This window comes from Stegodyphus dumicola, chromosome 6, assembly GCF_044657685.1.
Source record: "Stegodyphus dumicola isolate Sdum_Otavi_A_Nest chromosome 6, ASM4465768v1".
In the NCBI taxonomy this organism is placed as follows: Eukaryota; Metazoa; Arthropoda; class Arachnida; order Araneae; family Eresidae; genus Stegodyphus; species Stegodyphus dumicola.
Genome location: NC_140773.1, coordinates 87577946 through 87601482, shown reverse-complemented (window position 1 = coordinate 87601482; position 23537 = coordinate 87577946). Strand labels below are relative to the sequence as shown.

The following is a 23537-nucleotide window of genomic DNA, read 5'->3' as shown; positions in this document are numbered from 1 at the left end:
AAAGATTTATTGTTTTCGATAAAATAACAATTAAGTCTTTGAGAAGAATATATCTCTGAAGTCCACAACACGCAATCATGAGAAACACAACCTCGACGTATGCATATTATTATATAATTCATACAAAATTACTTTTCTGAAATAATTATTAATTTTTACTTTAATTATGAAATATTCCTTAAATGTTCTTAAAAATCATCTTTGTCTTCTATCTGGATTACAAGTTTAGTTGAATTTTTTAAAATTATATTTAGACTGTAATATTCCAGCCATACTTGCTTCATTATCATCAAAGTAAAATTGAAATCACTTGATAAATTCCATTGAAGATATTTTAGATTACATTTAAAAGGAAAGCGTTTTCTTTTTGAAGTTGGTTAAGTCAAATTTATGAGAAACTTTAATATTAATAGCAATGAAATCTTGCTTAAATTCTGCAATTTTCAACCACAGAATTTACCTTTGAGTTACCATTAAAGATAGTGAATTTGTGTATTTACACACAGACATGATGATTGCGGAAGCAGTAAATTCATTTTCAAAACTAATCAGTCAAATTGATGACAATCGATTATTTTATTATGGCAAATCTCTCAAGGCTACCAACCGCATCGACACGACTTCGTGAAAGGCTGTATAAGAGAATAATCTAAATAGTATATTAGAAAAGTCAAGGCAGGTTTATTAAGGTAAAAGTCGAGATGATGCAAACTAGCAGTCTCTAATGATTTTAGCCACTGGTCAGCTTCAAATATCTTAGTTTGAAAGTATCAAAATCCCAACTGCAAAATTTATCATATTTCTTAAACTTTGCATATTAAAGAATTCCAGTAATAGATTATTTTATATTTTCCCATTGTACCAGATTTAAAAGCAAAATTCAATTGAAAAGTGCTGTACAAGATTAAAAATTTAGGATTGTACTAAAAGTCATCAATAATTTCCAAAAATAATTCTAGCGAAAAACAATAGCCAAGTAAAAAGAAAAGCGCCATCTTTTAAAGATTTATTGAACTTCAATTGAATTAGTGTCTTATAATCTCACACAAGCTTACAAATATAGTTGATAAAAAGATGAAGTAAAAATAAGTGTAAACCTTTGTTATAGTTTTTCCTACTGAGCTGAAAAATAATTGAATCTTAAAGTAAGTATACCACAACATTCTATGGCTATTATTTATTGTCTACGAAGGAACAGCAGTGGAGGTGTAGAGGTCCGGGTCAATCTTTTACAGGACGGGAAGAATACAGTCGAGTTTTACTTACTGCCCATTAAACAAGTCCAAGCATGCAGCAGATAGTAAAATATTCAGAAAACGGGTCTAAGTTCGCTTCTTTTTGAGACGATGAACCTTTTTACGCGCTCATTGTATTCGCCGAATCCTTTGTGAGCGGCGCTGAAGAGACAGATGACCAACCAGGATAACAAACATCTTTCTATACGTTTCCCATGATTTTTCATGTTCGCGTCCACCTTCGGAAATGAAGGCTTAGAAGTGCCACGTGTCATAAAGCCGAAAGTGGGTGGAAGTGTATTTTATAAGCTAAAAACTGAATCCACTAACATAAAACTATGCTTCATTAAGAAATTTGGTTTTTGTAAAAGTCTATGGCACTACTCTGAAAACAGTATTCTATGTATTGTAAGGATTATGTTAATTTTTTTAACAGTTAAATTTTAAGTTAAAGTTCCTTTCCTGTCAAATTCTTAACTTCAACTACTTCCGGCCAGAACGTAGTTTTGGAATCTTGCTGAATATTTAATGAGGAGGAGAGGATTAGTGATTATTCATTATTATTAGTGATTTATTTATTATCAAGTTGTAGAGTCTGCAGAAACCTGAAAAATGTGCAATGCCCTCGCCGGGATTCGAACTCCGGGCCTCAAAAGTACAGAAGGGCTATCCAGTGACACCAAAAAAGGACGCAGAAAGCAGAGAGAAAATGCCTTATATACACCTCCTCTTAAAGGATGACTTAGGATGAGGTAATCCAATCGCCAGTTCCTAGAGAGGTTGACGAATTATCGTCCACCCCTTTTTAGTTCGGGTGCCGCTTGTAGTGTCATTAGGTTTATGGAAGCAGGATTAAGAAAAAAAAATGTGCAGTGTCCTCGCCGAGATTCGAACTTCAGATCTCCCGATTACGGGTCGGACGTGCTTTCAGTTACACCCTGAAAGCACGCGGAAAGGAGGGAGAAAATACAATATAAAGGGATTGTTAATAATAATTTATCAAATGAGTTGGGAAAACACCTGCCTCGGAAGAAGACCTTCATTGGATTCCTAACCGGAGCTTAAGTCTTCAGAACGTCAGCGTTCAAAAATATTTTTCTGTATTCCTCTGAGGAACCCATTGTAACTCTCACTTGTTTAGTTTATTTGATTATGTCAAAGCATGTGAGGCCTTTCTGTCTAAGAGAGATGTTTTTTCGGAAGAATTTCTAAGGGAATCGTGTTCTTACCACATCACATATAGCATTGTGCAAAAACGCATTTGGTTGATTACAATATCAGTTGAATGCGACCATCAGTTTTTTCAAACAGAACTTTTTTTTCATCTTAATATGATCGTTTTTATTGCTCACGGAAATCATGGTCAGCTTATATTATCTTAATATTCTATATCATACTGAGAGTATATTTATGGATTTTGCACTGCGTAGATTCAGCATTGCCCAGAATGGACACTTTGTAGGATCGACATTATTTAGCGTCAACGCGACATAAAATCGACACGAGCATAAGACTAACAGCAGTTATTGACATACGGACTGACGTAAGGAAACTCCGATAGCGATGTAATAATAAACAAGAAGATTAACTCACATTTTCCATTTGCACAGAGACGCTGTAGGCATAAACTGTGCGTAGGGTGGGCACCGACACAGGAAGGACATTAGACAAAATTGACATCATCATAAAATCAACATAGCTTAAGGTTGGCACAGGTATACGATGGACATTGGCATAGCCTAGATAAGATTTATAATTACCAAAGGTCATTAATAAAAGGAAACGAATTTGATTAATTTGTTATTTTTACATATTTGAAGAGAATCGACGGTGTATTTTTGAGCTGCTTTATCAGATTGTCTCCCTGAGGAGAGACTACGGATCCTACGCAATGGTGATCCAATGCCGCATTTCCTTCGCATTGTGCAATTGCCATTATATATAATTCCTTATACATGCAAATCTTCTGCTGGTTGGGACTTCTCCTGAAAGCCATATTAGAAAATTTCGATTTCTTTATAATTGAATTATCAGAATACCATTAGATTCAGCCCAAATAGTTACAACGGAGGAAGGAGGAAAAATACACTGCTGGCCACCCAAATTGCAACACCAAGAAAGACAAGAGATATCACAACAAAATTTATTTAGTAGATAACAAGTTGACCAAGTATCAAATGATTAAATTTATAGACTTCTGTGAAGTGTGGTTCCTTCCAGAATCATTTGCCAAAGTAGCCGCCCCCATTGTTGGAGATCACCGCTGCCACACGCCTTGGCATTAATTCAAAGAGACTTTGGATGTGTTCTTGGAGTACAGCAGACCAAGCAGCTTCCACACGTTGCCAAAGTTGATCTGGTGTGGCAGCTTGGGATGTAATCTGGGTCAATCGCTCAGCAACTATGGACCACATGTTTTCTATCGGCGAAAGATCCGGAGAGCGAGCCGGCCAGGAAAGCAATTCAATCTGGCGATAGATGAAGAACCCTTGGACAATGCGTGCCACGTGTGGTCGCGCATTATCCTGCTGAAATATGGCTGTGGGTAAGCCTTGAAGGTAAGGAAGGACAACTGGCTCCAATACCTCGGAGATGTAGCGTTGTACGCATTGCCGATGCCGTTTAAAGCACCGGCCTCTAGTACGCATTGGCGGTGCTGTTTAAAGCACCGGCAATGCGTACTAGAGGAGAGCGAGAGTGATATACAATACCGCTCCATACCATAATACCCGATGCAGGACCAGTGTGGCAGTGCATAACGCAGCTGTTAAGCATCCTCTCTCCACGGTGTCTCCGGACTCGAATCCGACCATCGTGATGTTGCAGACTCGTCAGTAAAGACAATTTCATTCCATTCTGCCGTCCAATTTCTTCTTTCATCGCACCATTGGCGGCGGAGACGTCTGTGGTTCTGCGTCAAGGGTAGACGAAGCAATGGACGTCTTGCGGACAGATCACTCTGCTGTAAGCGGCGTCGAATGGTACGAGCAGACACTAGATGAAACATTACAGACTGAATGTGCTCTGCCGTGGTTCGTGATATGACTGAGCGATCCGGCACTGCCATGCGCACAATGTTCCTGTCATCACGTGAAGTGGTGCACTGAGGTGGATGCGATCGAACACGTCGGTCCGTCGTAAACTCCTGCATCCAACGGTCACATATCCGCATTACAGTTGTTTGGTTTCGTCCAACACGGCTACCTACTTCCCTGAAAGATAATCCACACTCTCGGTAGGCTCCTTTCCTTCCTCTGTCGAACTCGGATACTTGATCAAACGATGATCGCTGTTTACTACGAGGCATAATTGATCGTTTTTTTTTTTAAAACCACAACAAAAACACAATTGCCGAACTTGAAATCTTTGAAATCTCCAAGCTTTAAATAGCGCTTTGAAGTGGCGCCACAGGCGCGCGTGATGTACATCTGCGCTGAAATTCTAATCATTTGCATATCTCACCTCCGCTAATGCATGTTGTAAATTTCATGTTATTTGCATGCTTTCTTCAGGGTGTTGCATTTACGGTGGCCAGCAATGTATATTATTTACTTCAATACGACATAAATTTAAGCGTTCTTTAGCGAAAGTAAAGCGAGCTTATAATGTTTGATTATTGTAATGTTAAGTGCAAATTTGAAATTAATGTGTAGAAGTGCTGCTCAGGGGAAAGATACGCGAAATTTATATGATCGTTTATTATTTATTTTTATCGAAAGTCAAGGTAGAGCTCCATGAAGTAAGACAGTTGCAACATAGAAACTCATCAGTGAGCGTGATGTCGCATATTTGTGAAGGGTCTTGTCTGCATATAAAACTCTAGTCACGGAGCTATGATTTTAACGTCCTCATTGCCAAGTTTCTTTATTCACTATTTTTCCTTTTCAGATACTCATAATATTATGAAAAACACAAAATGCAAAAGTTTGCCTTGTTTCCCCGTGCTTTTCTGCTGTAAATAATAAAGAAGCTATTCAAATAAAGATGCAAATTTACTTATTTTGTTTGAAAGAATGCGTATGATACAGCGTGGCTTAATAAAAGTAATGCAGCTGTAGATTTCGTCAAGGGAAAGTTAATGCAACTAGTTGCACATACTGTTTTATGGTCTAAAGTTTAAATTATTAGACAGGTTGTCCATCAGCCTAGTATTTCCCACGTCCCATATCCCTCAACCCTCCCCCCAAAAAGCACAAACTTGTAAAACTAGTTTAATTTGGCGGGGTTTAAAAAAAAGTATTTCGCTGAATTACAAACTTCGTGAAAATAAATTCGTTCTGCGACTGAGCAAAATTATGAAAAATGTGGCGTAACAGATATGCAAAACTACAATAATGAGTAAATATTCGTTGCACCGTACAAGTGAGTTATTATTACTGCAATTAAATAAAGCTTTAATTTTAAGATATAAAAGAATATGACTACCAGGTAAATGAAATAATCCTCTGCGCTCTACACTTGTTTTGATTTCGGAAAATTCTGAAGAACTGTAAAAATCTTTAACTGCCAGTCAAATATTTTTTTTTTTTTTTTCAAATTATGGTGAGAAAATAAAGCTCGAAATTCATCAATTTAAATTTTGTTTGTAGATTTCAAATTGTGTTTTAATTAGTCTTTTAGTTTTTAATAAATGCATTTTCTTTTTATTCTAATAAGTTTTTATATGTATGAATTGAAACCTTCGAGATCTATTTTAAGATTCGGACTCCAAAACATTTAGAATTAATTTCTTCTCCAGATTGTATGTCTCGTACGTAAAAGGAAATTATAATTTTCGATGTTTAGATAAAGACTTAAATGACAACTAGAGCTTCCTAAATGATTCGTGAAAATTACTTGGTTTAATGAGCCATGCATTGAAGAAAATAATCTAAATTTAACCAAATTATGTTTCTTTGCAAATTTAAAATTCGGAAGTATTTTTTATTCATTATTAAAACTATAGCTTATTGTTGTTAATACTTTTTAAAGAGGAAATAATGTTTTTATCCGAAAACAAATTAGAATTTTTAAAACAAGTTTTGGCTTTGAAAGTTCTAGTAAAAATAGTAAAAACATCCTACTGCTGTATAGTTAGTTATATGTAGCTGTATATAGCAAACACCCTTATATGGCTGATTATCATACTGTTCGGATAAAATGCTCACGCATATAATGTGCAAAAATTATTTAATGTGAATGAAAGAGAATGTAAAAGTAGTAGACTACTTTCTATTACTTAAGTTTACATTTCAGTTCTGTGAATCTGAAATATATACATATATCAATGAAATTATTTCTTCTTAGGACTGCTTGATGCGCAAAGTACAGAAATTATATTTAGATATACCATAGAATTTTTTTAAGTATGAGGAACACTTCTTTAATTTAATGAAAATTTCATAAAAGTTTCAGAAATTATAAATTTAAAAAATCACAAATATCTGCGAATGTAACAGATGGAGCACTTCTTTACACAAATTCCTTTTTTTTTTTTTCTTTGTAAAATTGTTTTAATTGATATTCTTCTTCAATATAGAGGAAGAAACAGGAAGCATGAAGGTTTGATCAGAATTAGGAATTTTCATTAGATTTATTTCCTGTACTAAATGCGTAGGTGAGAAGTACAATCAGAATAAAAATTAGTCTTTATCTTCATGTTATCTTTCCACTTATTGTAATTACAGTAATTTCAACGGACTTTGTTAGAGTTAGGCAATCGATTTTTTATTTCTTTTCTAATGAATCCTATCTCAAGCTTTGTACTTACCTGGAAAACTGATACCTGTGAAGTTAAAACTGTTGTGAAGCAAGAATGCCATTCTTTACTGATAACGAGGATTCTTGTAAATGTAAAAAGGAATTAAGAAACTGTAAAACCTTTAGATTCTGTAGTTAATGCGGAGGTGATTTCTTGACCTTCGAGAGGAAAATACTAACTTAAAAAATTAAATAATTAAAATCCTGAAAAAATATCTTTATTAAAACAGGAAGTGAGATAATAAAAAGTATTGTTACTGGTCTTATATTTAAAAATAATCAAATAAGAAGATCATATGTCACTTCTCGCAGTTGGAAAAGAAATTGATGAAATCAATTGTACTTTGAAATGTTTAAAATACTGATCATATAAACTCTTTGAAAAATAATCAGTCACAATAAAAATAAATAAAAGAGGATTAGGTAAGAACGTAATCAACTTTTTAAGATTAACATGAATTTACAACAGTTATGGAATATTTTTATATTATTTTTGCAATTGAATAGAAATGATAAGAAGTAAAATGTTCGTATTTTCCAGAAAATCTAACCGCTTATAGTGTTTGAAATTTTTTGATAAGCTGTTAAAATCGCAGAAAAGGAACGAAAAAATAAATATCTATAATTTGTTCCGCATAAACAAAACTGAATGTCATTTTATCTTGTTATTCAATGCTGAAAATATTACCTATTAAAAAGATAACACTACATATATAAAATCTGGAATCATGTTGGATAAGTATATTCTTTCAAAATGATCAAGATAAAAAATGATGGACAACCTTTTGCACATATGCACCTCAATTGAAAATTTAAGAATATTAACAGAAGTGAGAAATTTTGGCAGAAACCAATTTATTATTCCCATGCCGTGCTCCTATGTAAAGAAAAATAATGAAATGTAATAATGACAAAGGGAAAACTCACATACTTTTTATGGCATGATTTACAAGCATAATGGATTACAGCAAACTCTATGATGCTCCCAATTTCAACAGTAGTTAAAAAAATTTCGTTTATTTAAACATAAAAAAATGCGCTATTTTAAAATCACGAATCAAATACACTGAAATTCTATTGTCACAAGTCAACAAACATGGTAAGCAGATGAAACTGAATATATTAAAAGAGTAGTTCAAAATGTCTTCAGGAAGTATATTCAAACATTTCCTTAATTACTGTCTTCAAGCTTTTTATTTACAATTCAGTTATGCTTACAATGTCATAGAAATTTATAAAAAAGGCTGTCTGTAATGAGTTATTATGTGAGCAAAGATGCATCAAAAATACAGATTTCACAATCAATTTTAGAAGAAACATTACACCTTTTACTCTTTCATACAATCTTAATAAGAGTGAACTCATTATTTTAAAGCTTGACAGTAAAACTACTGTTTCAAAATTTGACAGTTAATTAAGAGCAACAGTTAACCAAAAGTAATGTTTCAATGCTTAATGTTTGAAACTAATATATCTCTTTATACCACGTACATCAAGAAAAGAGGGGAAATAGAGAAGTATCAGTAACTGGAAGGGAACTTTTGTTTGAATAAGATTTATGCATTGATTAGGATTTGAAGAAAAATAAAACATCATTATGTGCGATCAAACAATCTTTATCTTTAAATGTTCCAATTAAGTTTTTATTAATAAATGTATTCACTTTGTTTTACTTTATCTTAAAAAAACAATTTACCTAACGGATATTTACAGCAGTATGCAGTTTACAAAAATGTCATAGCTGTAATTCATTGCACTTTCAAAGATAATTTAAATTAAGTCTTTCCTTTTATTTTTAAAATGACACCCAACTTTTTCTCATAAAACGGACTACGAGAAACATAGATATGGAAATTTCTTTTCTACTTTTATAACGTACATTTTGTTGGTCTAATAACAATAAAGAAGTTTCAGAAAACTTATTTTAATCTCCATTTACGTTTTACGAAGCACTATCCAAAAAATAGATAAAAAACAGTATTAAAGAATATTATATGCCTTACGTAACTTTAACAAATATGAATAACCTAAGTGATTTCTTGTTTTCTCAAGCGAAAAGAAAAATGAGACGTTTTTAAATCCCCCCCTCACTTTTTTTTTTTTTTTTTTTTGATTTGATAATGTAAAATTTTATATGATATAAGACGTGTTTCATTTACAATATTTTCTAAAAAAATCAAAATAAAAACTTTCATGATTATAATTATTATATGCACTATTATGATTATAATTATATTATGCACTTATTAACTGTACAAAATCCTTTCTTGAAGGTAAGTTATTTATTTGTAAATTTCATATTACTAATGACTGAATCATTTAAAAAAACCTTTTCAATATTCTGTAGTAGATCATTCAAATTAAAGGCAAAATATACATATAGTTTTTTTTCCATTTAGAAAATGTAACATAATTTGCAGGATATGCGAATAATGAAGCGTTAATTCAAAACTGCATGATGAAAGCATCAGTTAAAGATAAAATCTAATGTTCGATGAATGAAACAATCAAAATATATTACATTACATTAAAAGTAGATTTATGCTAAAATTGTTTCCACTTCCTGCATAACAGTATTAATCAATATTAACAAAATTAATATCATAAATAGAAAATGAAGGTTACTTTACTCGCAGATTGTTTCCTCTCAAATTCCTATATATTAGTGTGCAAAAGAATACAGCACAAGCTAGTGGTATGAAAGAGATGCAACAGTTTTGTGTAAAGGTATTATTTTTCTTCAGATGTATGAAGATTTAAATCTGAATCTGAAAACTTTTATTCCGAGAAGTACTTTAGCTTTAAATCAGAATGATTACATAAATATGGTAGCTTAATTGTAATTCATAGCGAAATAATGATACTTATAGTCTGATTATTTTAACCGATATTTCGCAAAGCTTAGATACATTCTGGAAGCGATTTGGAAGTTTAAGTGCGATATGAGCTACGAAGAGCTTAAGTTACGCTTTGTGAAGGAAACTGTGCCCTTCAAAAACAAATATGAATATGTAAAATAAAATTACATATATTTCACAAAAATTTCTTCTCAAGTTAAACGTTTTTGAGGTTATAAAATTCAGTTTTATTTACATCGCATCTCGTATTTTCCATAGAAAACTCAGCTATAAATTATAAGGAAAAAATAAACTTTATGATGAAACTCATTTGTAAAAGTAATGCATAGCTTGAAAACAAATAATGAAGGAAAAGCATTTAGGTGATATTTTTATTTACCATTCCTCTGACAAATTTCATTCCGAAATTAAAGAGATTTCCTGTTTAAAATCATCTCGCTGAACTAAATGAATCTTAAATCTACCTGGCACATCCATCCTTTAATCTATAGTAACAAGAGTTTAGAACGGTGTTCAGTGTGAAAGATCTGGAGCTTTTCTGGATCTGGAAAGAGCTGAAACTTTTCTTTCCGACAGTACAGAGTCGTAGTAATTATTCTAATGAAGTAAACAAAAACATTTTGAAGTGAAATAAAGGAGCCTGATAAATTGGAATGCATGAAAATAAAACTGCTCGTGTGTCTTTAAATAGCAATTCTTTTATCCAGTCGCTAGAAGAAATGTGCTCTTTAAGACCCTTAGAAACTCGTTCTTAGAGAATGTTTTATACTTCACTTGCACTTTATCCCCATCTGTGCTTAGGATAAGAACTGCTGATCTTTCTTAACGACAAAAGAGAAACGGGTTTGAAGATCTTGTGCCTTAAGACGCACCCCAAGGCTTCAAGAAGCAACGAAGGAAAGAAAAAATAATCATACAAAGAGAGACAATTGAAAAGCTCTGGAATGCTGCTTTTTCATTGCAGGATTATTTCTTCTCATTCATTTCCTCTTGAAAACGAAGACAGAGACCACTATTAGACGCAGAAGACGAGATTTGGAAAAAAAAAGTAACAGGGTAGAAGCCAGACTAAAAAACAAGGACTTAAAAATAACTTTAAGTAAATTACTTTTATAGTTAATTTACTTAAAGTTATTTTTAGGTGGAAATAATCGGCCTTAAAAAGGATGAAATAGTTACATAAATTTTTCTGTAATCAAATATTAAATTTTAAAGAAATCAAATGTTTTGACTGAACAGAAAATTGGATGCCACAAACTTTCATATCTAGTTACATATTCTTTTATATCATACTGTGTAGAATGTATAGGTATAAGCTGAATGTATAGGTGCTGAAGTATACCTTTTACATCAAAAATAAAGCTAATATACATCCTGGGAAGGTCATCTTTGTTATTCTGAAACATACAGACCACTTTCTAAACAATGCAAATGTTTAATTATTCAGTTTAATTATTCAAGCAGTTGCATCAAAAATGATTTATTTACTCTATTTATTTATGTGCTTGTATATACACTTGTAAGTATAGTTTTTATTCAAAAGACTTCCGATTACTTAACTTAAAGATCTAATATTTGCTAGTAAAATATTTTTTGTTAGAAATTAAAATCATATGAATAAATAAGTCATTAAAATACTATTATTATCATAAAATCGTCACTGTAATCCAAACATAAAATTAAATTCGAAATTGCCAGCCAAATGCAGTTATTAAAATAGAAACACAATCTTATAAAAGCAAAATCAAGTATTGACTAGTCCTTAGTAGTTCATATTAATTGTTATCGAATGATTTTTTATTAGTTAGAATTAATAATTTCAAACTGCAAAAGAAATAAATCTGAAAATAAAAGTACTAGAATATTCGACTAAATGATTTCTTTTGAGAAAAAAATTTTAAAAATATTTTCTGAATTAATATTAGTAAAGGATTTTATATATTGATCAAAATACTATATAACTGAGAAATGTTTTAGTGCAGCTATTTATATCTCTTTTATAAAAGTTTGAATCATTGCGTAAATACCATTGTTGGCGTGTATGTAAATTGCATGGAATAAATTATTCAGTTTAATCCAAAAGAAGTAGGAAATTTCATTTTGAGCGCATTTATATTAAATACAATTTCGCTAACAATTTGCGCATAAAATACAAATTTCTTTGGCTAATAGTTACACATTGCAACGCTATGTTTGCTTCTGAGCTGGCAAATGGCAAAACATTTTCGAAATTTTTATACAAAAATATTCATTACGTAAAGGAAAATAAGTTTTAGTGATACAAATTAAAGACGGTGTACTTGAATACATACCTTACAAGCAGCATATAAAATGTTAAAAAATTTTTTCACAAAATAGAAGCACAGAAAAGGGATACGAACCTTGTTAACAAGATTTATCTAATTCCCTGGAACGCGCAACACCAACTACGCTATGTCTTCTTTTCAACCGCTTGTTGAAATAAAGAGTCACATATGTACCACAACCTAACTCGAAGAAATGTCAGATATCCATGTTCATGGTCAATGGCAGTATAAGCGGCTGAATCAACCACTTCTTCTCTTTAGACCTTACCAGTAGCAGGCGAACAAAAAATAAAGAATCTGCACACAATGGATCATAAAGACAAAGTGAAAGGAGGAATCCTATGAAATAGCGGGTGCCAGAGGACAGGATTCCACAATGGAAATCTGGCAAAGAAGACAAGACGCGCAGTGCTAAATCACGCAGTTCTGAAGAAGTTATGGATTTCTATTATTTTTCCACGGGCGAAAGTGAACAACATCGTTAATAAATAAATATCCATTCAGAAGTTCTGTTTGTTGATGTCGACTTGTTTAGAAGGTTAACATGGAATACATCTGTCACATAGAATTCTATTTTGTATTTGGACTTCAGCTGTTTTCCGCCGAAAAGATAAATGCGATTCTTAAATGATTTCATTAATATTAAGTATGTCAAAATTTACAAAAACTGAATACATAGTACTGGGCGCGCGAACTTTAGTAACAGCTTAGTGCATTTCTGAAAAACTAAAGAGTTTTTTTTAATAAATCGCAATTTTTTTATAAATCGCAAAAGACTCCTTTCTTCTAATCGAAGGAAATTATAATTTATAAAGTGTTTTTCAAATGCATCTTCAGATGTTCCTCTATTCAAAAGATGTTTTTAAAACGGAAAAAAAAAAAAAAAAAAAAAAAAATTAAAATCTTTCTAAAAAGGAAATTACAGAAATATTACTCTAGAAATTTTTACGCCTCTTTTATCAAGTATAATCAGACAGGATGTTTAAAAAAGGAACATCAAGAGGTGCTTTTTTTAATTATTATTTTTTAAACGCAGAGTTAGAAAATTTATATGGTGTATTTAATTAGCATCTTTAAATTTAAATGAAATTTAAAAACACTAAATGTTGGCATATTTGTCTAGAAGATAAGTAATCAAAACATTTTCCTTCAGGTCAAAGTATGCTAGCTATTTTAACGCAAAACGAATTCCAAATTTTAATGAAACGTTTTTTGCCTGAGAAGGAAAAAAGGATAAGTTTTTTTTCGATCAATTTGTTATTCAATTCATGATAGTTTGGAAAGATAGAATTAAAGTTTTGATAAGAAAATAAAAGAGCTTAATATTAAGGATTCCCAAACAACCTAAACATTTTTGTACTGATTATGTATAATTTTCATTAAATTTTGACAATCGCTGTACTGTTATCTTTTAAAATATGCTACTAATTCTGCATCGCTTAGTATGTACTGCAAGGTGAAATTTGTAATGATGATAATAAAAGATTCTGTGTAAGGTACGTAACTTACATTAAGTTTCATTATGTACATTTTGAGGAGCGTCTTTTGTTTGTTACAATAACATACTTTAATGTATTTTAATTTATATAAATTGGTTATTATTAAAAATTGATGACTTAAATTGCATTAAGGAATTTAAATAGTTTTAAAAGGAATTTAAAATTAGTTTCCGTTCGCTTTGTTAAGTAAAAATTACAGGCTGATTACATCGAAAGATAAATTTAAAGACATTACGTTTCGCTGAGTGGCAATACCATGGAAAATTGGATATAAGATAAATTAAATGGCTTACATTTCATTTTCAGTGGCTTTATTGGGCTACGCATATGTCTATGGTAGCGTACTATAGGTATTTCTCCCGTGATCATAGCCTGCCTTCGCGGTGTAATGGTCAGCACACTCCGCGCGTATTCGAGAGTCCGAGGATATAGTCCCGGCGAGGGCATTGCTCATTTTTTTTCATGTCTCCCACTTCAAAAATTCTAATGACACTACAATGGCGCCCGAACTAAAAACCAAAATGGGGGTAAATGCTGATTCTCCACCACCAGGATTTTTCGGCTGGGTCCCCTAATCCCCACTCGCCCTTTAAAAGAGAGAGTATATAAGGTATTTCTCCCGCCTTCTTAGTGTAATGGTAAGCGCATTCGAGAGGTCCGAGATTCGAGTGCCGGCGAGGTCATTGCTCCGGGCATTGCATTAACGGTCCAAAATTTTTGGAAACTGAGCTAAGGATGTTTCCAACGTCGCTATTATTCGCTTTATTTAAAATATTATCATTCGGATTGTAAAGATTTCGTAAAGACGAACTAATTAAGTAAATTATTTAAACTATAACGGTTTGGTTTGGTTATATTAGATTAAAGCAAAGCACTCGAGGGCTATCTGCCTTAAGGGAGGGATGCCTTCGTGGAGGACTTTCTAAGTGAAACTGGCTCATATACACGTTACACATGGGGAAAACCACGAAAACGCCCATGCAGTTTGCGGGATTCGAACCTCTGACCGTACTACCAGTGTTCAGCGACATTACCGCTCGACCGTTGGTGGGCCTTTAAACTATAAAGAAATAAGGTTTAAACTATAAAGAAATAAGGTTTAAAGCTACCTACAGTTTATAAATAATGATTTAACAGTGAACGTAAAATGTTTTTTATTTAAGCAATATTTCCCAGAAGTAATTTTTGAAAATATTTCGCTTCAGAAATTCTCATAGGTGCTGTTAAGTAAATATGAATTATTTGATGCGTTAAAAGAAAGATTTTTCTTCTTTATTAATTCTTTAACTAGTTTTCGCCATCACTTTCCTACTACAGTGAAATCTCGGATCGTGAGCTCTTCACTTCACAGACAGAGTATCTGAGGAAAAAATACCTCGGATGACGAAGATGTTTTGAGTTACGAACACTTAGAACTGTAATATATGATTTTCAAAGGTACTTTGAGGTAACGTATTCCATATAATAAACACTTACAAACTTTTGAAAACATCATTCCAGTATTTTTCATTCCTTAACTTAACAAAGCCTTGCGGCAAGTAACTTATAAATATGAATTCAGCCCGGAGAAAATTATGGCCAGTTTGGGTTGCAGACAGACACTCTGAGCGCTTTGACACTTAGGACCTTTTCTGTTATCCCTGATAATGTCTTTGTTATCCATAATAATGTCTTTCTAGACAAAACGATGGACTAGGAAGTTAGCAATGAAGATTTGAAGAAGTTACTAGATGATCTCAAAAATTATCTCAAAAAGAAAGAACTACAACTTCAAAAGTAGCAACGGAATGCTATTATGAAGAAAACGTCTTCGAAAGATGAGGAAAGAAGAGATGATTCTAACTCTTTAATTCATGAAATTTGTGCAAAGTGGGGTATGAAGCAAAGTTTTCTTCTAATGAGATCTCTGTGATAAAGCAATAGAAAACTACAGCATAAGGAATTTCAGCGACAACAGACAACAATAAATACCGAGGACAAAATTTTGGAAATCAGTAAAATTAAAGTATAGTTTTTTTTAATCTATTAAATATCATTTATTTATTTTATTTCATTGTAATATTTAATGATTTCCATTGGTTTTGGGGTTATAAACGTGTTATAAAGTATACTTGTAAAGTTTAAATAAGCAACTATCAGTGGTCCAGAAACGAATCAATCCATTTTAATGTAATTCCAAGGGAGAAACTGTTTCCTTTTACGAAAGTTTCGGTTGATGAATGGCCTTCAGGAAGTAACTGGTCACGTAAACCGAGGTTTCATTGTATTATATTCTTTTTAATAACATGGAAGCCGAATAACTACTGTAATTTCAATATAAACATTTAAAGTTCCGTACGAAAATTTCCAGTAATTTTGTAGATTACCATTTGAAATCACTTTTTTGCTACATGCGGCAGAGTGTATCTAACATATTTTCCATTAAAGGGACCCGTAGTTCTGGTACGAAATTCATAAATATTAGTTGGTACTAATCGTACATACACTCAATCATTTTCAAAATCTAAGTGGAGGATATGCTTCATCTGTCTGGATGTGAAGGCAGACCATGCAATGAGAAGATGCTTCGTCTTGTGGCAAAGGCAAATGCCCATCATGAACATAGCTGACTAACAGTGGCATTAGATATTCATGCAACACTTCCAAAAAAGTTGCATTTTCAACGAGAACGTGCGTGTGTGAGAGACCTGTAATACCATCTGGTGCTGTAGTTTGGAAGTATAGTGATATGCTAAGTCAAGCAGTTCTGAAGCAGTTAGTGACTGTTCATAATACATCAGAAGTCATTTTCACCGGCGCGACATGAAAGCCTGGACCAAACGTGGATCTGTTTCGAGGGAGCATTTCCTTTCCATAAACAAAGAGAAAAATCATTGGTTCTGTCTTTTCGATTTTTAGAGTTTAAATAAATATTGTTTACCTTATTATTAAATAAGCATTATTTGGCTAGTAAAAATGAATATGAAGCGAAATCATTCGTGGGGATTATGTCCTTAAGACAATCATCTCTGAAAGTGACAAGTATTTATGAAATATAATTGAATAAATATATTTAATATCAGTGATAATTATGTTGTCTGAAGCGAACATTTTCATAAAGGATCAAAATCATCTGGAAATGTGGATTATCTTTTGAGAGAGGTTTCATTGTACATACTATATGCAGAAACCAAGGAGAAGGCTGCGTAAATTTTATTTGTGTCAAATGCACTTACTTGCACGGATCTTCACGATACGCATTCAACTTTTGAACACCTTCCGAATAATTCTGTGTTCTACTACAAATCCGTAAATATGCTTTTTTCGAAACGCGCTGTATGTATCATCAATGACATACTTTATACATGACTGAAAATTTATAAGAGAGAAATTAGTTGCAGATTTCATCCGATTTCCACGCAAATGCCTAATCGTTCCTCGGCATCTCGGCAGTGACCAAGTTCTTTTTCCGCTTTCCTGCTTATTTTTTTTAATTCCGCCTGTACAGGTGTGACATATGGCGGGGTCATTTTCAAGGGCGCGACGTAAATGTCTGGAGCTCAATAAAAAGTGGCATTATCACTGTTTCTAGGTAGGTAATAGAACTGGAACGGTCTTGTAAACAAATGCAAGGTCATCCTGATACCAGAGTTTTTTGGAACAACTTTAATGTGTTCAATTCAAAAGTCATTTCCCTATCAACTTCATTTTTGTTTTATTATCACTGACCAAAGAAGCAGGTTAAAGAGAAAAAGAAAGCTGTATTCTTAGAATGGAATCGTTCCGCACTATTTGAGATTATATCTTATGAAGTTTATTATTCTCGCATTCTCTTCAGATTATAGATGAATACTTTTTTGTATAGACGTAATTTGATGGTGATTCCGTACTTCTATAAGTTAACTGGGACTTCTATTGCAAAACAATAACGAACGGTTGAGAAGAATGGTTATGACTAGATTTTCGGTAGAAGCTTAAAGGTAGCGGATTTTCCTAATATTCGACTTTTCGCGAATGTAGAATAAATATCAGAACTTCTAATTTTCTTATTACCTTTAAAATTTGGGTTATAATATTAGAGTAGTTTTATATTTAAATAACTTTTATGCTGTTTTCCTTAAAAATGCATTGTAAAAGAACATTATTCCAAACTAGAAAATAGAACTCTAGAATCCAAACTGAAAGACTGAACTTTGAACTGTCCAAAATTGTGCTGGAATTCTTGATTGGAAAAAGAGAGAGAGGGAAAAGAAAGGTGAGAAAATCATTCCAGAAGTTACAATCACGCTCCATTGCCTTTCAATGCGCCGATGAGTTTCTTATGTTCAACGATCAGTTTTTATAAACGTTTTACTGAATGCGGAAAATCTGTGTATAATGTATTATATAAAACAGTGACCAATTAAATGGTAATTTCGATCTAAAAATAACGGTGTTGAAAATGTATATTTCCTGAATATAATTGGTTTAAAAATGTATTTCAAGTTAAGAAGTGTATAATGCAATTTTTATTTAGTTAAATGCAATTATTTCTGTTATTGTTTTATTTCTGTCGCACATCTTCCCTCCAACCGAACATTAATGTAAATTCTCAGTATCGAAATTTCTACATAATGATATATTTATTCAGAATTTTAGGTCATTAATCTAATAAGTTACTTCAATCTAAAATAATCGCATCTGAAATCTCGCTTTTGAAAATAAATGTAATTAAACAGTTTATTCGCAGTAGTAATACGAGCAATCATTTCTGCAGCAAATATTACTTAGAAGAATATTAGAATAGCAAGTTTGACGAATCGCTACTTTAACTTTCACTGGTGAAACGTCAAATATGGCATTCACAAACGTATTTTTGCACCACCAAGAGCGTTTTTTAACCATTGAATATTACTTCTTTTGTTAAAGATCATGCTTCCGAATTCAGTATCATATCTTTTAATAATTTCTGATATCATCATATTTCTCGGTTGCTAGGTTTACTGTATGCATTTATTATTAATTATCTTTGTTTTTATTTCATGATTAATAAATTCCTGGATGCATTGCATCTTTCATGAAAGATCTTTTTCTATTACGAAAAACGCTAAGAAATAACTTAATTTTAATTAACTTTTAAGTCTATACATCGGTTATCTAAAAAGGGGCATTAAATTTTATTATAAATTTTGGAAAACCTTTAGAAAAATCGTGTTTGACACAGTACCATTATGATCATCGAGTAGAAATAACCCAACCCACCACTACATATTAAGCAAACAATTTGTAATCTCTGGGTAGATGACTATCTTCTAAAATATTCTTTTAGTTAACTAATAACAATAATTTAGATAGTAACTTATTTAAATTATTAAAAAAGAAAATTTGCTATGCTATGTAATCTCATAATATTTTACAGGCTCACATAACATAAAATTAATACCATAAAATATATTTTATTTAATTTAACAATAGAACTTTATAGTATTTTATGAGAAAGTCAGCTCAGTCAATGTGAAAAGTACAAATGATAATCTTTAATATAATGCGGTTAACACTATAGCTGCTAAAATTAATGTGAAAAGTTTAACAGTTGAAAGAATTGGATTCCTTAAAATTCTCAGATGATAGTTTTAATCTGTCAGAAAATATTACTGCATACGAAAAAATTAAATTAAATTTATAAGGTATTTTCTTCCTCCTTTTTGCATGCGTTCGTGGTGCAGCATTCTCACACTCAGTGCGCATTAATTGCACGTAAATCTTCCTGTCTCACATTTGCGACCGATAATTGGCAAATTTCGCACAAGCTCTAAAATTCACTTCCAGTTAAATCATTCATTTTGAAAGAGTTTCAACATTGATTCGATAAAATTATTATTATTCTGCATATGCCTGCTTTTCTTTGAAAGAAAATAACATATTGACTTTGGTCTCTGCAACTATGACATAATATCATTTCCAGTATTAGAATGTGTGTCTGAAACAGCAAAATAACTTACCGCCCAATTTCAGAAAGAAGTCACGTAAACGTAACAATTTAACACCTGTCTTCACACATATAATCATATTCCTATTATATTGGCAGAACGACACAACTTTATAAAAAAACAACACCCAACTTTATAAAAAAGTTGGGTGTTTCGAATTTTTCCTGCTTTGCATTTCGTAAAGAGAAAGATATAGCAAAAGTTATTAACTGTAGACATTTTGTAACAATTGCAATACAATCTACTGCATAAAAAATCATATTAACACCAGTCATAGTTTAATAAACACCATACAGTAGCAGATGTTATTAAATTTTAAATTCAAAATAGCGAGCTATGTACAAAGTAGCTTAGTGTTTCCAAAATAATTACCAAAAATACGCTCATTCTTAAAGATATTTAATATAAAATATGCATTAAGTTTGAAATGCATTACCATAAAACCTTAATATTTGATTAAGTTCCGCAAAAATATTAGTCCTAGATGAGGACAAAGACAGAGGATAAGAAAATTACGAAATGATCTTGATACTTTTTTTGACCCATTCCGAACTCCTTAAATTCAGATTCCTTTGTTTTACAATGCACGTAGAATTAAATCATTTCCAAAACAGTCTCAGTCTCTGAATATCATGGCGTTCTAGCTAACATTTAAAATTTGCATAATTGCTACGTTCTCAGAGATAATATAAAATAAAAATGATTAAATGCCGCGCGTCACCGGATTGTAGCTGTGATGTACATGCGATAACATACATTCCGTAAGTAGGATTTTCCGTTTCTTATCAAGAAGTGACATGCCAGTCGAGACAATTTACCTATCAATGAGGTATTCAACTTCCTGCGCACGCACTGTAGTTTGGACTTCCTAAACAAGCAGTTTGTAAAACTGCAATGGAACGGAATCTCAAACTATGCAGACACTTTTATCACATTTCTGCTCTGCAGCAGATTTACTAGAAGCGAATTTTACGCACCAGCAGGCTCAATTCTTCTTATCATTGCAAAATTTGGGCCATCTTTTCATGATACCCAAGTTTACAAGGGCTGTTCAGAATTATAGAAAGCGGTCTCAACTTCTCGCAATGAAAACCTGTTATAATCGGCAATTTAATCTATTTGCTTAAATTACGCAACTTAGATGCGCATTTCTCTTCCTTCATTAATTACAAAATATATATAAGTTTAAAGAATAATTTGTATGCCATAACGCTTTTTTGTTTGTTGTTGAAAAAAATATTTCTGAAAGTTCAGAACAAGATATTAACAAATACTCTCATAATTCTTATTGTCTTGCCGAACCATTTATTCGCCTAATACTGTTTATACTAAGAATTTTATAAATTAATTTGGTATTTCTCTTTTCATTAATACGTTAACAATAACAGTTAATGACTTAAAATATACGATACTTAAAACTTACTCATATCTGCACTGTATTCATGCATTCAGATGTTAGTTTTAAAATACACATACATGATTGATTTCAGACAACTCAAAAGCAAAAATTAACTGCCTCGACGTCAACTGAACTTTGAGTTATTATACTTTACCGAAGGAATAGACAGGGAATCAAAGAATTAAAATAACAATTTAGGAATGTAATATTTCATTTTAAAAGCGCTGTATTACAATGGAACCTATATAAATTACGACACTCAAAGATATGGGTAATACAGAGAGTGCTTACATGTTTTTAGAAATATTTTGAGGCCGTTTAATTAGTATTTTAAATATGAAGAATATTATTTTAAATATTCGATTCGCTAGCCTTGTTTCTGGATTATAAGTCTGCATCGTGATTTCCATGAGAGAAAAGCATTCTTTCCAGGGGTACTGATTTCCATTCCTCTTCCATTATTTTGCAGACTCCATCAATCATGGTGGGTTTGCGCTTAGAAAAAGGCCTTTTCATTCAAGAGACCAAAGGCACAATACTCCAGAGCGAAAATATCAGAGAACGTCGCAGGAATACGTTGAAGAGTTATGTATGAAATACCTATTTTCATTTTTTGTATGCATCAGTCTTCATTTCTTCAAGGAATGCAGTGGTACTCTTAGTAGTATGACTTGTTGCTGTGTCTTGATGAAGTTTCACTCTTTGAAAGTCAATGGGATAAAGAAATGGAATTTCTTCTATAAATATCGGACGTGAAAATTTCACTTAATAGAACGTTCAGTTGATTTTAATATTTTTTTCCCTTTCTTCTTGTTTTTAATTTCCCATTGTAAGAGAATCTTACGGCAATCATAAAATCCTTAGTGAAACATTCTTTGCAATGACTAAGCCAGGTATGTGCATTTTTATTCTCTTCGTTTTCGATAATAGCCTCTTTTTTCATGTAGTTATTTAGATAAACCCATGCTTCATTAAGGGCCACAATGTATAAAGCTAATTATTTTCATATAAGGTTCTAAAAATTATTTTGCTTTTTTTTCTATGCACAAGATGGTTTCCACTGACCAGACAGACCTTTTTTCCATTGATGGTTTTTCCCTTTCCTATTAATAAAGTTGCTTATTACTCCGAAATTTTAATATCATGCATTTTGCAACGTTTTTGAATTATTTAATAGGAATATTTCTCTTCGGAAAGCGAAGAAATATACCCTTCACACCTTATTTACATGCAACATTTTAAAAGAAGAATAAATTCAAAAGTAGCAGACGATATTTCTCATTCCAAATGAGAAGCTGTTGCCAGAAATTTCAATTCAAAAACATTTGCTTTTTTAAAAATTCTTTATAGAACTATTTTAATTCTCTATCGAAATACTCTAAAAATGGGTACACATACAGTGTCTCAAAAAAGTGATGGGACACTTGTGCTTTACAAAAAGAAACTGTAATAAAATAAATTAAAAAAACATGTAAAAATTTTTTGTGGGTGTGTTTCATACTTAAATTTAGTTACAATTATTACATAACATACATTTTTTCAAAATATTAAAATATTAATTTAATAAAAAATACAATTGTTTAGAACGGAGCAAAAAATGGCTCACATAAGTGATGGCACACTACGTACTATGCAACAAAAATCGTCTGAAGTAAGCAATAAAAATATCTTTTGGGGTATTTATTTTTACTCAAAAGCAATTGGCAATAATTTATAAAATCGTCTGCAGTAATTTTCTCCAGTTTGTTTTGGAATTTTTGTGTTTTTTAGCTCTGTGCAGCTATGAATGCTAAACGAAAAGAAACTTTGCCTGAAATTCGAAAATTAGTTATTAATTTGCATATTGAACGTGGAAAATCTATTAAAGAAACAGCTGAAACAGTTAACTTGAGTCCTTCAACAGTTTTCAATATCATTAAACGATATAAAAAGAATCATATGATCCAGGATAAAAGAAGACCTGGCCGACCATCAAAACTATCCAATGGAATAAAGCGAATTATCGTTCGAAATATAAAAAAAAATCGAAGAATGAGTGCTCCTAAAATTGCTGCTGATTTACAAGCATTATATGGAGTAATTGTTAATCCTGAGACTATTAGAAAAGTAATTCTCTTCGCTGGATATCACGGTAAACATTCTTCGTAAGTGAAAAGAATAGAAAACTCAGACTGGCTTTCGCAAAATCCAACATAAATAAGAGTTCTGATTACTGGAATGAAGTTATATTTGCTGATGACAGTAAATTTAATATATTTGGTTCTGACGGTAGAATCTTGGTGTGGAGAAAACCCAGGGAAGAATTTCGCAAACAGAACTTGGTGCCAACAGTAAAACATGGTGGAGGAGGAGTTATGGTATGGGGGTGTATGTCGTCCGCTGGAGTTGGTAATCTTGTTTTTATTGACAGTATAATGGATCAGTACAAGTATATTGACATTTTAAATCAAAATTTGAAATCTTCAGCAGGAAAATTGAACCTTCATAACAATTTTAAATTCTACCAGGACAATGACCCTAAGCACACTGCTTTGAACGTTAGACTCTTGGCTG

At 32.0% G+C, this 23537-nt stretch overlaps 1 protein-coding gene across 3 annotated transcripts in view; it reads right to left on the bottom strand.

Moving 5' to 3' along the window:
- LOC118190329 (uncharacterized) overlaps positions 1-23537 on the bottom strand; it is a 315144-nt gene that overhangs the window by 136695 nt on the left and 154912 nt on the right. The window contains exon 1 of one of the 3 annotated variants that reach the window (XM_035361034.2): positions 12214-12362. The exons of the other annotated variants lie outside the window; for them this stretch is intronic. The gene's annotated coding sequence lies outside the window, so the exon portion shown is untranslated. Of the gene's footprint in view, positions 1-12213; positions 12363-23537 lie in introns of those variants that run through there. 3 annotated transcript variants of the gene reach the window in all.